Genomic DNA, 16,561 nt, shown 5'->3' on the forward strand with positions numbered 1-16,561 from the left:
AATGAATTATGTTCCTATAGCTGGCGTCAGAGTTGGAACTGAGATCGGGTCTTCAGAGTTTTAAGCCCACTGTTGTTTCTACTGGTTTAAAGTGAACCATTGTCAGTTGCTGACCTTGACTTTGGTCTGATTTTTGATAGCAAGATGATATTGATCCTTGCTGCCCAGCCAAAACACATGATAATCTTTTTGCAAGGCATGAAGGCAGAGTTGCAAGAACACTTGAAGCCAAGTTCTGGATTCAAATATCAGTTTTACCACTTGACTAATTGTATAACTGTGGACAAATCGCTTAACCTTGATGATCCTTGATTTTCATCTCTGTAAAATAGGAGTAATGAGGATTAAGCCATAGTATTTACCTCTTGTGGAGCTCTGTGGATAGAGAGCTGGCTGGGTTCAGATCCCCCTTCTAGCCTTGTATCACAAAGCAAATAACTAAATTTTCTGGGTGCCCCAGGGAACTCGCTTAAGATTAAATTATAAAGCAGGTGTTAATCTGCATTGTTGGACAGTTTTCATCATTGGAAATTTCCTATATTAATGAATGTACAGGTCCTGCCCCCCAAGCATGAAGAGAGCTAGGTGCACGTTGTTATTGACCCTATCAGATTACTTAAGGTGGCTTGAACAGAAGCCCCTGCATGGAAGCCTTGGATCTTTTAAAAAGGATTAAGAGAAGACCCATTATTCACTGGAAATAGCTCTAGCTTTGGAATCAGAAGAGCTGAGGTCAAATTTTCTCTCTGCTTACTGTCTGTGCCGTCTTGGATAAATCGCTTAACATCTCTTGGCCTCCGTGGGAGCCAGAATGTTGCACTAAAGGGTCCCAAGGTCCTGTTTAGTGGCATCTGTCTCCTGATCCTTTGACCTGGGGGGGGTTAGTTCCCAACAGTGCAAATGAATTGTTCTGTAACAGGAAGTTCTTTCTGTTCTGTAGTCTCTTATCTGATCATATAGATAATAATAGCCAACATTTATATAGTGCTTACTGTGTGCCAGGCGCTAAGCTCTTTATAATTATTACCAATTATTATCCTCCAAATGTAAACAATAATGTGGATGCCTCCTTACCTGCCTCCTTAGCTATACTATCAGAGCAGCCAGGTGGTGCAGTGGATAGAGCACCAATGCAGGAGTCAGGAGGACCTGCGTTCAAATCTCACCTCAGACACTTGACACTCACTAGCTGTGTGACCTTGGGCACGTCACTTAACCCCAATTGCCTCATCCTGGGTCATCTCCAGTCATCCTGATGAATATCTGGTCACTGGATTCAGATGGCTCTGGAGGACAAGTGAGGCTGGTGACCTGCACAACCCTCCCTCACTCAAAAACAAAGTCAAGTTGCAAGTCATATCATCATTTCTCTGATGGCATGGTCTTCTTTGGCAATGAAGGATGAACACACTTACTTACACCCTAAAGCTGTACTATCACCAAGATATCACAAGGCTCAGATAGATAATGACAGTGAAGGATAAAATATCTTGAACCTCTTGAAGAAATTTACTGTGTAGTAGCTACCCCTAGCTAGGATGTAGACCTTGTTAAATTATTGTTCTATTAGTTGCAAATATGGAGATGACTAGGGCAGATTTTGTAGCCTATTTAAAAAGGTCAGTGAAAACCTTTGAAGCTGAATTTTGAATTTTGAGCCTTTCTGCAAATTCGCCTATGGGTAGAACCCTCAAATTGAAACTAAAATTTAAGATCAAGAAACAAGTGAGAGTCTGTTTCTACATGTAAAAATAACAAATTCTAGCACATGCAAAAATATATTTGAGTCTTTTAATAACAAGCTGCTTCTAATTAGGTAGTAATCCATGTTTTTATTCGGTAGCAAGCTCCTCCTTATAAGTATATGAAATACTTTTAGAGAGGTCGTTTGGCAAATGACAAAGGCCACTTGGAAGGCATTTTGAAAAAATGCTGCAATTAAAGGTCTAGAATAATGAGGCTTTTGGTAGCAGAAATCTTCAGTATTTTGAAGAAGCATGAGATCAGGACTTTGGATTTTATTATCTATTTTTATTCACGTTCTTATTTGTCTACCATCAGATTTCTTTGAACTTCAGTTTAATTGCTTTCAGACCCGGAGCCTGGGTTTCAGCTAATTTGCCTGGCTGGCCTTACATGGTATTCTCTTTGTCATCTTTTCTCTTAATTTCTCATTGTCACTTTTAAAATTAAATCCTCTTGCTTTTACTCTATAAACCCAGGTGGTAAGTAGTCATGATTCAGCTTGGTGGTGGTGCTGAGTGTTACATCACTTACTGCATGGATCTGGGAGATATGCCTCATCCTAAAATAAGGATATGCCTATCCTTAAATATAAGTCAATTACTACTAATAATTGTAAGTTCTTGGAGGACAGGGACCAGATCTTCTTCTTTATAAGGAACTTCAGTAACCAAAGCAATGAGAACCATGAATCAGTCTCGTAGTGAAACCTGTAACAAATATGAAATTACCATAATTTATTTACTACATATTATGAAGTGATCACTGGTGCGTAAATATGGAGCGATAGAAATTAAGTCCACCTAGGTGACTCTTTAGAGAGTTGGCTTTCAAGAGCAGCCAAAAGTATTTAATTTCATAAACAAAATGATTCTGAGCTTGCAAAGCAAACCTCCATCTCTTCTAAAGACAAGCATTTATTTGGAGAACATTTTTTCCAACTTTTGTTTCTGCTTTGATGCTGATGCGTACGTCAGGCAAGGTCTTTTATCAGAACTGAAGTCAGACTCAGACTGAATTATTTTTGTGCATTTGTTTGCAAAACATGAAGGCTGCGTTTAGCCAACTCTCTATCTCTGTGTTTCTGTTTTCGTTTTTTGCTTTAACTTTTCTCTTTACACTCAGCTGGAATTCCTGATAAAGGAAAACAAATGGTGGCTATTGCTGCCTGACACATCTAGCTAGCAGCCCTCTGTACCCAAGCTCTCACAGGAAATGGAAAATGTTGTTTCCATATTGTTTTGCTCTCAGTGGGGAAATCGGAATTAAAAGTAAGATCCTGGTTAGAGATCGTTATTCCTCCCCAACGTGTAAGAATAACAATTTTCAAATATACCCACAAACAAAAAATGTGTTTGATGTGTGTGTGTGTGTGTGTGTGTGTGTGTGTGTGTGTGTGTTTAGTTAAGCTGCTTTCATTTGGAGGTAACTCCATTCATGAACCAAACTTTTTGGTACTTTTATACGGTCAAAAAAGATAGTCTAACTGGTTCATAAATGTTCGTTGAATACATTAATGAACGAAAAGATCTGTATTAAACCAGGACAAAGAGATAGTATAAGTGCCTTCTTCCTCTCAATTTAGTCAGTCAATAAGCAGTTATTAAATGCTTAATTTGTGACCAGGTCTTATACTAAGCGCTAGAGATACAAAGAAAGGTTAAAAAAAATAACCAAAAACCAGTGGTCCCTTACCCTCAAGGAAATCACAGTCTAATAGGGGGAAAAATCAATTCAGTGGACTTTTGTCAAATACCTTATTATGTTAAAAAATAAACAAAAAACTAAAAACCCTATATAGTCTACCTTTCAAGAGGAGCTGTACTCTAATATGGATGATTAAACATGTAAATAAATACAGAATGTTTAAGGATAGGAGGGGAAGATCACTTTCACGGGGATAAGAATGAAAGGAGAAGGGGAGTAGATCCAGAACAAAGAATGCTTCATATTTCATGAAAGAAATGGTGCCTTGACTGGGCTTTGGTGATGTAGAGATAGTATTCCAGGTATGGAGGAAGACCTCTGAATGCAGAAAGGCAGGAGAATTTAAGGCAAGGTTAAGGAATAACTTTGTCTGGACAAAAAATGGGTAAAAGGGAGAGTAGTTTGTGATTCAGTTTATAATTCAGGCTGAGTCTGACTTCAGTTTTGACAAAAGACCTTTCCTGACATATACATCAACCTCAAAGCAGCAACAAAAGAAACTTGGAAAGATTTTCTCCAAATAAATGCTTATCTTTAGAAGAGAGGTGGGTTTGTTTTGTAAGCTCAATCATTTTATTTATGAAATTCAATACTTTTGGCTGTTCTCAACAGCCATGTCTCTAAAGAGTCACCTGTGTGGATTTAAGTAAGGTACTTTAAATGCCTTGGGAGTTTGTTCCATGTGCAAAGTACACTAGATTTGAATTCAGAAATTCCAATCTTAATGCCACTACTTAATACTTCCATGACTTGAGGAAAATTGAAACTTCTCCAGGATTTAGTTTCCTTAATTGTAAAATGATCTCTGGTGTCCCCTCAAAAATCTAAATCCTGTAATCCTGTTAGCACTAGGAAATCATTGGTGATTCTGGAGCACAGAATTGGAACTGGCTTGATCACACCAGTACGCATTTGATCTGGCAACAGTGAAGGAGAAGTTAGGTCAATCAGTATTATTAAGCACTTAGTATGAGAGCTTGGAGGTACAGAGTCCAATTTGGAAAGCTATTATGAAGGCTTTTATTGTTCCTGCATGCTTGGAATGAACACCAAAGCACCTTAAGAGCAAATCCAAGGACAGACCCCACACCTTTGGATTCCTAGTTTCAAGTTCTTGACTCTGCCACCCTGCCAAGTACCTATCCCTACCCTTTCTCTTGACTACCTCAAAGCAGGTGAATTTGTTCTCTAAATAATACACAGAAGACCTGTTGCCAAGAGTATATACGCTTTTGGCTTATGAAAGGAAAGAGATTTAGTCACACTTGTCAGTTACCCTATAGAAGAAGCAGTCTAGGCATCTCTTTTAATAGCACAAATGAGAGGTCCATTTCTGTAGCTGGCTTAGATCTTATTTGTATTTCAATTCTTTGGCCAGCAGGAGGTCTGGATCCTGAGGAGAAAAAAAGAGCCAATAATTGCATTGCTCTGAGGTTTTTCTATATACACGCACAAACACACATATATATATGTGCATGTATGTATACATACATACAAATATATATATATATATATATATATATATATATATATGAATAATTTGGTCTATTAGGTATAAGCTGTGCCAAATGTATATGACCCCTTGAGGAGCTTACATGGAAATCTTTTGAGTGTCCTGTCAGTGTTTTTTTCCCCAGGAAACATTAGAAAAAATAACCTAAATAAACGCTCAATTATTTTTGTACAAATCTGTCACAAATGAACAGATTTAGACTGCTGGAGCTATATTTTTATTTGGGTTTTTTGTTGTTATTGTTGTTTGCTTTGGTTCTAGCCTTTAATTTCTTTGGTATAGAGAGCCAATGTAGATCAGCACCTGAAGAGGTTAAGTAGAGAGGTGAATTGATTTGCCCAGGGTCAGATAGCCAGTTTGTGACAAAGATGAGCTTTCAATCCAGGCTACTTAGCTTTGTGGAATTTAATCTGAGAAAATCTTTTCAAGGATGCTTTTTTTTTTTTTAGCAGCATGATAGTGATTATGTAGTTTGTCCCTTTAAATGTGATAGAGCAAATTGTTGTAGGTAATTATCAACCACAGCGTCTAGAAGCATTGTCAACTAAGCCACAGAGGGTTTATAGTCTACCATCATCTGAGGGTACAGAACCTTGAAATAGTAAAGTCATTATCAGACTAGTTTAACTTCTTTGAATTTATAGGTGCTTAGAGAGATCTTTTTATGGCAGGTTTATTGTGATCAGGGTCTATTTGGGACTAATTTTATAAGCTTTTAAGATTTAGACTTTGTAAGCCATCACTTGGTGGTTAATGGGATAAAAACTCTTTGAAGACAGAGTTCCCTTCTTCCCTAGCTCTAATATTTGTAGGTTGTTGTTCAGTCATCCAGTCATGTCCAGTTCTTTGTAATCCCATGGACCACAGCACACCACTATTGCCCATGAGGTTTTCTTGACAAAAATATTGGAGTGGTTTGCCATTTTCTTCTCCAATGGATTAAGACAAACACTTAACCAAGTGACTTGCCCAGGGTCACATAGCTAATAAATGTCTGAGGCGGGATTTGAACCAAGTTTTCCTGACCCCGGGACCAGTGTTCCATCCACTGAGCCACTTAGCTGCCTGCTATGCAATCTTTGTATATCTGGAAACTAACATAGTACCAGCACCTAGTGAATGCTCAGTAGATATTGAACTAAATTGAATGATGCCCTTTCCATTTTTATAGTGATAATGGGACATCCTACATAATGCATTATGTGATAAAACTGAATTTAGCAGTAATCTGGTCAAGCTCCCACCAAGATTTCAAATTATTTGACAGTATTGTTTTGAGCTAGTGCAGAAAATTATCCCATTCTACACCAAGAGATTCTGAGATATTGAGACTGAAAGAAATCTCTTAAGGTCAAACTGCAAGATATCATTAGAACAGGAAGAGAACTCTGTGCCTAGTAGCCATCATCATTCAGAACTCATTTATCTCTGAGTGAAGGCTCATGTAGAAGCAACCTTTTGAGAAATTAAAGGTTAGGCCATGGTAATGAATATCCCTTTTATAGATAAGTGACCTGCTTCCTCAGATCTTAAAGCTCTAAGGATTGTACTTTGGGGATACACTTTTAGATTTCAGTTTACTCTTTGGACTGCTCTCCCTTTCCCTCTCTGTCCCTCTTTCCCCTTCCTACTCTCCCTCTCCCTTCGTCTGTCTGTCTGTCTGTGTGTCTTTCTCTCCAGTTTTTTTGTCTATAAACTAAACTTTTTACAGGCTCATCTAAACTGTGAATGTTCTTTGCTCCAGAGATGGCTCCACACTATAATTGAAGCCATTTGAGGATAAGTTGGGATCTTTTAGCAAGCATAAACTGAATGAGTAAGCCTGAGGTTTTTTTTCTCCTCTCTTTTCTGTCTAGACTGACTTGTTTTTTTCAAGAGCATAGTATCCTCTGGAACAGGATGGTAATAATGGTGATTTGATAGCTGAGTATTTAATATACTCTGTACTCCCTAGGTGGAGTATGAAGGTCTTCAAATTGTTGTTTTTGGGGGGTCTTTTTGGTGGTCAAGGGAAGGAGCTAATTTTCCCCTTCAAACCTTAATATCATTGTAGGAGAACAGAGGAGTGGTTGACCTTCCTCTGAAGGGAGGGTAGTGGTGCTAAATCCTTTCCAACATACCTTGTTGGAATTTCTAGAACTGAGCCACAAATGGAGGCAATGCCTTGCCTCATTCACCATTCATGTGTTGTCTAAAGAAGAAATGCATTTCACAATATCTATAACAACTGCAGCTAAAACAGGCAGCTAAGTGGAGCAGTGGCCTGGAGTTAGGAAGATCTAAGTTCAAGTGCAGCCTCAGATACTTACTGCTGGGCCATCCTCAGTCCTCCTAATCTATATCTGGCCACTTGTTCCAGAGGAAAAAGTGAGTCTAGTGAGCTTGTACAGCCCGCACTCACTTAAATCCAATTCACTTGCAAGTCCTGGCATCATCTTCCTTAGGCCATGGTCCTTTTCAAGAACAAAGGACAAACCACAACAGACATTTACTAGCTGGGCAAGTCTCAATCCTATTTGCCTTAGTTTTTCATCTGTAAAGTGAGCCAGAGAAGGAAATGGCAGACCACTCCAGTGTCTTTGCCAAGAAAACTCCAAATGGGGTCACAATGTTTCAGACAACTGAAACGACTGCATTTATGTTATGATTTACCTCAAGGTTGGCAAGATGCTTTGCGTCCATATCACATGTGTTCGGTAGTGATGAATATGAGAAATGAGAAAGAACTTGCCTCACTACTGTGGAATTTTTAAAAAATAGTTAATTTTTAAGTATTGATTTTCTTTGGTCTTTTAAACTTTCTTAATTTTTAAACGTCCCTTCCAAACTTTCCCCCTTCACTTGTGCCTTCACCGTAACAGATTGTTAATATAACTGGTCTTATGCATTAAAATCCTGTACTAATTCAATTCAACAAACAATAAAGGACTACTCAATGCAAGGCACTGTTCTAGGTGTTGTGGATAGAACCTGTAAAAATGTCTCAATCCCTGCCTTCTCAAGAAGCTTCTTATTTTAGTGAGCCAGAAAGAGCTGGAAATGTACAACTTTGCAACTCAGACACGGAAATCAATCACTCTTGGTCCCGAGACACTTTTATTTAATGACACTTGCAAGTGAGAACTCTCTCTCAGAGACTATCCTTGCCTTTCTAATTTTTAGCAACAGAATTACTGATAATTTTGAGACCTGGAAGGGATATTGTCTATATTTTATATGTCTGTTCTTTGAGGATTTTACCCCAAAATATATCCAAAAGAGCATGGGTTTTGTATCTATAGCTAAGAAACATTTATAAAAGTACAGAAGTAAGTGATATGGGATTCTCATCTTTTTAAAAAAAGCAAAATGCAGATCTGCCTCTGATAATTATCGATCTCTTTTTTGAAAAAGAACAATTATTATTTTGACCATGAGATAGCCATGAGAGTCTTGGAAGATCATTTAGCCATAGTTGTTTATTGTTATTGAAGTTAGATTTAGTATATCATGAAGATATTTCATGAGGTAAGCTAGAAGGGGGTGGGAAATAAAGGACTAAGCAATTATTAGGTGCCTATTGTGTGCCAGACACTGCTCTAAATACTTTCTAAATATTCTCTCATTTGATCCTCATAACCACCCTAGAAGGTAGGTCCTATTGTGGCATTTAAAAAGTTTTGAGAGACATAGTTTCTGGGAAATGTAATCATTTTATTAATAGTGCCAGCATTTTTAATACAAAGATGGTCATTTGACTGTCTCTGTTAGACCAAAGACACTTAAAGGCCGGCAGCTCACAGTTTATGTGTCCTTGGAAGAGCAAGTGTTTAATCAACTCTGATTTTAGGGTGGGCTATATAATACTATGAGGATCTTGAGGTACGTGACTTGGATCACCCGAATCTTGGTCAAAAATACTTAACAATTTCCATATCACCTGTCTGACAAAAAGGAAAATCAATACTTCCCCAGACCTTTCTGAGCAAACACAGCGAGCAGGAGTACACTTATTTGCCCAAACTTAGAATGTCTTTTACTGTCTGATTAGATCTTTGCCTGGATAAATTTTAAGAGAGGTTTCTCACACTGGTTGGTTTCTGGATGAGGAAGTAATAAAGAGGAAAAACCTTTGTCCTAACACAATGATTAGTCATTAAATACAAGAGAGAAATAATCATTTCCCACAATATTATTGTTCCTATTTTATAGATGAGGAAACTGAGGCAGACAAAGGTTGTGATTGGTCCAAGTGGCTAGTACATATCTATGACAGGATTTGAACAAGTCTTCCTGACTTGAGGCCCAATACTCTATCCACCGTACCATCTAGCTGCCTCTAGAGCATGAGTCCCAACCTTGTTTGTGTCAGAGACTCCTTTGGTAGTGTGTTGAAACCAACAACTATTCTTAGAATAAGAGTTTTTAAAATAGTTGAAGGAAATGCTAAATTTAATTAAAGGCTAGTAGAGATATAATTTTTCTCATCGAAGTTCATGGACCTCCTGAGGTCTATGCATAGACTCTTGTGAGGTGCAGGGACCTTAGACAAAGAACCCCTAATGGAAAATAATCTTACTAAGGGCAATGAGAGACAATATTGAACTATGATCATCCAGAAAGAATAGCTACCCAGAAGATTCCCTGAGATTTCTAAGTTGTCTGTGAATGGTAGAGGGTTTAAAAAAAAAAAAAAGGAAGATCATGATAAAAGAAGGTAGAAATGAGTTTAAATCTTCAGTAAGGTTATAGGGAAGGCAGAAGATGTCTAAGTTGTACCAGTAGAAACAAAGAAATATGGAAAATGAAAGGCCTCAGCCCCTGTGTTCGGCAAACTTTTTTATGTTGTTCCTTTATTATTGTTGTTCTAAATATAATAAGCTTTCTTGATACTTTTAATTCATTGTTATTGGTATGCATGTGAATGTATGTATATATACATTTTTAATGTATGCACATTTTTATGTATGTACATTTTAATAATTTTTAAAAATTCTGTTTGGAATTCTTTTTAAAAAAGAGTTTTATTTTTTTATTTTTAGATTTTGACATTCATTTCCACAAAATTTGGAGTTCCAATTTTTCTCCCTATCTCTCCCTTCCCCTCACCCCATAACACCTTGCATTCTGATTACCCCTTCCCTCAATGTGCTCTCCCTTCTATCACATCCCACCCTTTCCTTATCCCCATCTTCTCTCTATTCTTGTAGGGCAAAATAAATTTCTATACCCCATTATCTGTGTTTCTTATTTCCCAGTTATGTGCAATAACAGTTCTCAACATTTGTTTCTAATACTTTGAATTCCAACTTCTCTCCTTCCCTCCCTTCCCCTCCACCCATCCCCACTGAGAAGGCAAGCAATTCAATACAGGCTATATATGTGTCATTTTGCAAAATACTTACATAATACTAATGTTGTGTAAGACTAACTATATTGCCCTCCATCCTACCCTGTCCCCCCCTTTCTTTTCTATTCTCTCATTTGACCTTGTACCTTCCCAAAAGTGTTTATGTCTAGTTACTCCCTTCTCCCTTTGCCCTCCCTTCCATCATCTCCTTCACCCCACTTGTCCCCTTCTCCCCTACTTTCCTGTAGTGTAAGATAGATTTTCATACTAAATTTAGTGAACATGTTATTCCCTCCTTAAGCCATATGTGAAGAGATTAAGCTGTACTTTTTCCCTCTTGCCTCCTCCCTTTTCTCCTTTGTTGAAAAAGATTTTTCTTGTTTCTCTTGTGAGTGATAGTCTACCCCATTCCATTTCTCCCTTTCTCCTCCCAATATTTTCCTCTCTCACACCTTAATTTTATTTTTTTATGGATATCATCTTTTCTGATTCAACTCAACTTGTACTCTCTATCTATGTGTGTGTGTGTGTGTGTGTGTGTGTGTGTGTGTGTGTGTGTGTGTACAATCCTTCCACCTGCCCAAATACTGAGAAAAGTCTCAAGAGTTACGCATATCTTTCCATGTAGGAATGTAAACAGTTCAGCTTTAGAAAGTCCTTTATGATTTCTCTTTCCTGTTTACCTTTTCATGCTTTTCTTGATTCTTGTGTTTGAAAGTCAAATTTTCTCTTCAGTTCTGGTCTTTTCATCATGAATGCTTGAAAGTCCTCTATATCATTGAATGACCATTTTTTGAAGTATTATGCTCGGCTTTGCTGGGTAGGTGATTCTGGATTTTAATCCCAGTTCCTTTGACTTCTGGAATATCCTATTCCAAGTCCTTTGATCCCTTAATGTAGAAGCTGCCAGATCCTGTGTTATCCTAATTGTATTTCCACAATATTTGAATTTTCTTTCTAGCTACTTGCAGTATTTTCTCCTTGACCTTGGAACTCTGAAATTTGGCCACAGTATTCCTAGGAGTTTCTCTTTTTGGATCTCTTTCAGGAGGTGATTGGTGGATTCTTTCAATATTTATTTTGCCCTCTGATTCTAGAATATCCGGGCAGTTTTCCTTGATAATTTCATGAAAGATAACATCTAGGCTCTTTTTTTGATCATGGCTTTCAGGTAGTCCCATAATTTTTAAATTATCTGTCCTGAATCTGTTTTCCAGGTCAGTTGTTTTTCCAGTGAGATGTTTCACATTATCTTCTATTTTTTCAATCTTTTGGTTTTGTTTTGTAACTTCTTGGTTTGGAATGCCTTCCTCCTTTCCAACCCCTTCCCCATCCATTGGAAAGGAAAGAAAACAATGTCCATTATACATATGAAGTGAGGCAAAACATATTTGCATCTTAGCCATGTTGAGAAAGAAAAGAAAAATAAGAAAAGGTTATCATTATTTTGGAGAGAACTTTTTATTTCACAAAATGATCCAAAGAAAAACAATTAAGCAAAACCACCATATCCAATGTATGTAATATTCTATAGCTCCCTATTTCTTCCCCAAAGGAGAAACATTCAAGAAAGCATTTTTTTTCCTCTAGAAAATTTCTACTTAGTAATTTTTGGTATCTAAGAATGGAATCATGGAGGATATGCGAAATTCAGTTTTTTCAATTAACAAAAATCTACTTTCTTTCCTTTATCTTCTCTCTACCCCAGTGTGTAGAAACAAATAAACAAACCCTTATGTCATATGCATAATAAGGCAAAATCAATCACCTCATTGGTCATGGTCAAAAAAATTTGAGTCCAATGCCTCTTTGAAAGGAAGTGGGTAGCATGTTTTATCATATGTTCCCTGGAAATCACAATCTGTCCTCATCTCTGCCTCCAGGTTTCCCTGACTGCCCTCAAGTCTCAGCTGAAAGCTGCCATGGTTTGCCAAAGTCTCTCCTAGTACCCGTAACCTTATTTCCTTCCCTCTCTGATGATTTCCAGTTTATGCTCTATTTTGTTTGTGGTTGTGTTCATCCTTCGTTGCTGAAGAAGACCATGCCATCAGAGAAATTATGGCATGACTTGTACGTGACATTGTTTTTTTTGAGTGAGGGAGGGTGGGCTGTGCAGGTCACTAGCCTCACTTCTCCTCCAGAGCCATCTGAATCCAGTGACCAAATATTCATCAGGATGATTGGAGATGACCCAGGATGAGGCAGTTGGGGTTAAGTGACTTGCCCAAGGTCCCACAGCTAATGAGTATCAAGTGTCTGAGGTGAGATTTGAACTCAGGTCCTCCTAACTCCTGCACTGGTGCTCTACCTACTGCATCACCTAGCTGCCCATCTTGTTTGTACATAGTCATTAATGTGTTTTCACTCCCCATTAGATTTTGTGACCTCCTTGAGGACAGGGATTATGTTTGCCTTTTTAACATCACCAGTGCCTGGCACATAGCTAGCCCTTATAAAATGCTTGTTGACTGATCCACTGTTTGTTGCATTGATCAAATTTCTTATGTATTTAAAAGTTGTTTGTTTTTCTAATGTTATTGTTATTTTTTAAGATGTTCTCCTGGTTCTGCTTACTTCTCTCTGTATCAGTTTTTGCAGATATCCCCACTGTCTCTTCCAAACGTATTACAGCAGCTGGTATTGGACTATAGTCATATACTATCACTTATTTAGCTTAGTTGATGGCTATCTCCTTAGGTTCCAGTTCTTTTCCACCTCAAAAAAAGTTGTCATAAATACTTTAGTACATATGGATCCTTTTCCTCTTCCTTTTATCTCTTTGGGGTGTAGATCTAGTTTTGGATCAAAGGGTAGGATTTTAGGCATAATTCCTAGTGACTTTGCAGAATGGCTGAAGCAATATATAATTCCACCAACAATGCATTAGTGTGCCTTGTTTCCTGCCACCTTGAGAGGGATAGATAGGAAGGAAGATTCAGAAGTGGATCATGAAATCTTTTTTGCCTTGGAGTTTTTCTACACTAAATGATCCAGGGATATCTCCTTTTTCTAGTCCTAGTTTTCGTTGCACTAAAAACATACTGCTTTTTGTCAGTTATTTACACATTTTGGTTCCTTGCATTGGTGTAACCATTAAGCCTAAGGTAGGTAGAATACAGCATTAATTAGTTGTCATGGCTTCATCAACTACTTTAGCTGTTTCTTGAAGTTGTTGGATTCCTTAACTTTTCCTGTACCTCTTTTTTCTTTTGATTCTTACATATTTACTATTTTTTGTGCTTGTATTGCACTTCAATGGTGCCCTTTTATTACATTATTCTATTTGGAAAGAATATACATAAAATCAGTTTTCCATGGATCACCTGCTAAATCAGAAGTATTGTTTACCCCAAGATTTGTATTGTGGCCTTTTATTCATTTCACTAGTTTTGGAGATTCTGTGTCAAGGCTATTTTCTGCAGGAGTTGGTGTTGTTAGTCTTGACAAAAGACCTCATGTACTTCTAAAGGTATGCCTTATTCATTACAGAAATGTTAAATACAACATCCTACATAATTCTTGGCTGTATTAGAGACAAAGACAGTGAAGGACTTCAGCTAGATGGATCACAATTTGAAAGTTAACATTGTCATTGAAATTCATTATTTCCCTTAAAACTTGTTTTCCAACTGATGCTGAGTGAAGTGAACAGGACCAGGAGAACATTTTACATAATAACAACAACATTGTGTGATGATCAGCTGTGATAGACTTAGTTCTTCTCAGCAATATATATACATATATATATATATATGTGTGTGTGTATGTATATGCATACATACACACACACACATACACACACACATACACATACACATATATATTGCCAAAGACAACTCCAAGAGACTCATGATGGAAAATGCTATTCACATCCAGAGAAAAAACTATGGAGTCTGAATACAAATTAAGCATATAGTTTTCTTTTTTTACTTTTTGTTTTTCTTTTTCTTTCTCGTGGTTTTCCCCATTTGTTCTGATTGTTCTTTCACAACATGACATGTGAAAATAATTTAATGCGATTGCACATGTGTAGCCCATGTCAGATTGCACACTATCTTGGGGAGGGATTATGTGAATGAGGGAGAAAAATTTGGAACTCAAAAATCTTATAAAAATGAATATTGAAAACTATCTCTACATGTAATTGGAAAAAATAAAATACTATTAATTGGAGAAAAACCCTAATTTTCCTTTAAAGTCAAGTGGTTTCCTTCCAACTATATATAGAGCTTGTTCACATAATGAGAACAGAAACCTGTTTTTTCCTACAAAAATGTTCCTGAAAGGCACACAGATTGTACCTGATGTTGGCATCTGGAAACTGAACTCATTGTGACATGTCTATTTGAGTTATATTAGATATAAGTTGGCCAACTTGAAACTGTAGAAGATAGAATAATTTGCCACAAATTTCAGCTGTTTGATTTAGTTACAGCACATGCAGACTTGCTTTGAAATATGAAAATGAAAAATTGGTCATCAAAAGAATAGTTAACATTAAAACAAAGCAGCAATGCAATGAGGCAGCTGGGGATGCTCTAGTGCACAGTGTGCTGGGCCTGGAATCAGGAAGACCTGAGTTAAAATTCAGCCTCAGTCACTTAATAATTGTGTGACCCTGGGCAAGTCTCTTAACCTTCTGCTACCTCGATTTCTCAACTGTGCCATGGGGGTAAAAATGGCACTTACTCCCCTGGATTGTGAGGATAAGCTGAAATAGTGTGTGTAAATCACTTTGCCAACCTTCCAGTACATTTCTATATTATAGCTATTGTTATTAATGAAAGAAAAGACATTTATTAAACGCTTAATTGCCAAGCACTGCTAAGCACTGGGAATATAAAGTACAGAAGTGAAGATAGGCCCCATAGTGGAAGAACTCATAATGGGTGTCCAAGGAAGGACGTGGTTACTGGAGCCATGGGCCAATAGACTGACCGATTCTTTTCATTGATTGAATTGATTCTAGTTCCAGACTTGGAAATGGTGTGGGAAGGAAGGACAGTATGGAGCGTACATATGTGACAATCAGGCATCCACCGAGGAAGTGGTTGGGGAATAAAATGATATGTAGCTAGAGTAAGTGCTGCACTTACTACAGTATGTTTTCTGATAGACTAAGTTCCCCAAACCTGTGTCTAACTTGTAATTAGTTTAGCCCTAGTTATGGCTAAACTTTATATTTTTATATATACATGTATATGTATGTACATGTGTTAGTGTGTATATAGACACATATAAGTATACACAAATAAAGACATGTGTATACACATATATCTTTGACATATACACAGCTGCCACCTTTACTACTACAGATATGGATATTTGTTGCCTGTGGATTCCTAATTTGTTAACGTCTTGCAATTTTACTTTACGTTTGAATGGGTGCTTCATCCTTACCAAACACTTTTCCGTATATGTTTTCTCTTTCAGTCTCCTTAGTGCTCCTCTGAGGATATCAGATTAGTTATAATACTGATGAGGAAAGTAAGATTCACCAAGATTAGGGGTTACCCAAGGTCACCCACCTCATTGGTAAGGAGTCTAGGAATGAGTCAGGAGTTGAATCCAGGACCTTGTGGTTCCTAATAAAGGTTGATTTCTACTGTGTCACACTGCTTCTGTTGAAATAGAATTCTCTAAATTAAGCACAGTCTCTGAAACCTCAGTTTTTTTCTTTTAAGACCTGTATAGCGATGCCGTCTTTTATTGTTGTCCATTCATTTCAGTTGTGTCTCATTCTTCGTGACCCCATTTGGGGTTTTCTTGGCAAAGATACTACAGCGTTGTGCTATTTCCTTCTCAAGCTCATTTTATAGATGAGGAAACTGAGGTAAATAGGGTTAAGTGATTTGTCCAGGATCACAGCTAAATTGGAACTCGTAAAGGTGAGTCTTCTGACTCCAGGACTGGCACTCTATCCAATGCACCACCTAGCTGTTGGGTGCCATCTTAAAAGAATGAATAAATCAGGTCTCATAGCATCCATATGGGATTTGTAGTCACCACAGGTTATCTTCCTAAAACAAGTGAAGGAAGACAAAAGAAACATTGTGATTGAACCTTGTAAGTTTCTCCCAAGAAAAGACTTATCTCAAATGCACATTTAATTTCATGAAGGAATAGAGTTTGGGTTCAAATTACCCCAAAATGAGATATTTGATATTGTATTTGACATTCAGAAATATACTTTACCAGGCTAAAGAACAAAAGTGACCTCCAAGAGTTGTTATCTGCATTTTTAGTTTTGATTTTTAAATTTTAGGTTC

The 16,561-nt window shown here is 37.4% G+C and overlaps 1 protein-coding gene across 1 annotated transcript in view; it reads left to right on the forward strand.

The window, feature by feature from the left end:
- Positions 1–16,561, forward strand: part of OXCT1 (3-oxoacid CoA-transferase 1) — a 174,835-nt gene that overhangs the window by 142,295 nt on the left and 15,979 nt on the right. The gene's annotated exons all lie outside the window — the stretch shown is intronic.

This window comes from Notamacropus eugenii, chromosome 4 (genome assembly GCF_028372415.1).
Source record: "Notamacropus eugenii isolate mMacEug1 chromosome 4, mMacEug1.pri_v2, whole genome shotgun sequence".
Classification (NCBI taxonomy): Eukaryota; Metazoa; Chordata; class Mammalia; order Diprotodontia; family Macropodidae; genus Notamacropus; species Notamacropus eugenii.